Below are 2,362 nucleotides of genomic sequence, written 5' to 3'. Positions count from 1 at the left end.
AGTGCAGCTGCTTAATGCATCTCTAATTGGTTTAGAGCTGCAGCTAACGATTATTTTGATAATCGATTTGTTGGCCAATTATTTTTTAAGATTAATCAATTAATCTGATTAAAATCCCTATTTTCTGTATTTTAATTTTATTGGGAAAAAGACACTATTCCACATTCTGCCCAATTTCCTTAAAACAAATGTGCTAACTGAATGCTATGAAACATACAGTGCTTAATTTATTAGACCACCTGTCATAAGACACAAATATTTTAGGAATCTGACAAAAAAAAAAACAATGTTCTAAAAATTTAATTTTAATTTTATGGTCAAATATCAAACTGAAAAAACATTATAAAGCACTTGACAATTTTTTTTCTGCCTTTCACAGATAACAGCAATAATTATATTATAGCATTAAAAAATAGCTTACTACTGTTACTAAAAAGCAAAAAATATATATTTTGGTAATTACCAATACAGTTAATTACCAATACGTTTAACGCACACGCCGGCGGTCTTTCAGTAAGATTTCATCTTAATGCAGCCTGTCAGGACGGGCCTTTATGCAAAAATGGAAAGGCTTGCATGAATTTGTGACATTTACAGATAAGGATATGACTGTTAAGTAAAAGTTATATTTGCACCGAAGATGCACACATGTATCTGTAAAAGCTCCTGACAGGCAAGCCATTATGCTAATGCATCAGCTTAAAGCTTACAATAAAGACATTATCATGTTTTGAGCAGCTTGGATCACATACTTTTCCTGCAGAAGCTCATTCTGTTTCTTCCAATATGTGTAGATGCATTTTGTCCACAGAAAATGCGTTATTCAGTTATGTAATTTGATGCGACCGGCTGAAGTTGTACGTGCACTGTGGGCAGACTGATTAATCGATAAAGATTTTCATTATCGATAATAATCGATTTTATCGATAAGTTGTTGCAGCCCTAAATCGGTTAATATTCTTTTCCTTCGTAGTAGCACACTGTTTGTGTTTAGGGGATTGTGCTTGCCACATACTTGAACCGGTAGTCTCAAATCACACTCACTCAAAACACAGAATCAACATGAACTACAATATTATGCACAATTGTGCTAATTTTCTCACATATATTGTTGTTGGTATACTGTTGAGTTGCATAGACAATAGAAGTGGTATTAGCTAGTATTGTCATCGCTGTCTAGTGTTTAATGGTGAAGGGTAAAGATTTATCAAGGTTAAGTATTTTAAAAGAGTTAATAAAGTTTTGCGTGTCGTCAGCTGATTTGGAGGAGATATGGAGGGCAGGTTAGTTGAGTAGTCAGGTGGGATACGAATGGAGAATCTGGTCGTCTTACTGTACTGGGTGGATGTGGGGCACATTTGGCACCCGCATCTTCTCTTCTCCTCCTGCTCCATCTGTTAACCCATCATTTTATCCGACCCCTCTACCCTCACTGCTGTCGTTCAACATTTCAAGGACGGACACACACACACCCTTCTCAGTTCTCACATTTCCTTTAAGGCGTCATAATTGTTTATACGTTGGTTATTTCTGTCACTGAATCTAATGGGATTTACAGTTTCTCACACAGCACATTTCAGGCATGAAGTCACGCAAATGCAATCACACACAACATTAGATTCACCACTAAACCACTTCACACATGTAAGTGCTGAAATTTCTCCCCAGCCCTCATCAGAACCCATTTATAATTGAATTACTCCTCTTCAAAATGTAATTTGGCAGTTGATCAGACTAGCTAGCATATACAGTATAGTAGCTACAGAAGTGTGTGTATAATAATATATTATATGAAGTTTATTTGCAAGAGAAAAAAAATAAAAATAAAAATAATATATATATATATATATATATATATATATATATATATATAATATTTATTTATTTATTTATTTATTATATATACTTTTTTTTGGTCAATATGTTTTATTGTGTTAGCTGTATATTTTTGTTATTTTAGTTGTGCAAAGAAATGCACAATGAAAAAACATGTTTTTTGAAAATTGTTTTTTATCTGTTTTTGTTATTTGACATAGTGTTATATTATTATATTATATTATATTTTATATTAAATTATATTATAAACAAAACTACTGGATATTAACAAAATTTTTATCAAATGCGATTATATTTCATGTATTTTTTAAATGTATTAAAATTTTAGCTTGAAGTCATTTCCTGAAACTAAAGCACTATGTGAACCCTGCTTGTGATGTTTGAACTTTTAAGTCCTTAAGAGTGTGGAATGCAGCTTGATATCATCATGATTTGTGTGACATCTTGGTGAACTTTTTACCATTCTTGACCAGTCACTCTGGAGGACTGAGGGAATCCAAGTTCCCAAGTACCTTTGACTAGGGGC

The sequence above is a fragment of the Carassius auratus genome, chromosome 8, assembly GCF_003368295.1.
Source record: "Carassius auratus strain Wakin chromosome 8, ASM336829v1, whole genome shotgun sequence".
NCBI lineage: Eukaryota > Metazoa > Chordata > Actinopteri > Cypriniformes > Cyprinidae > Carassius > Carassius auratus.
Note: the sequence above shows the minus strand (reverse complement) of the source record.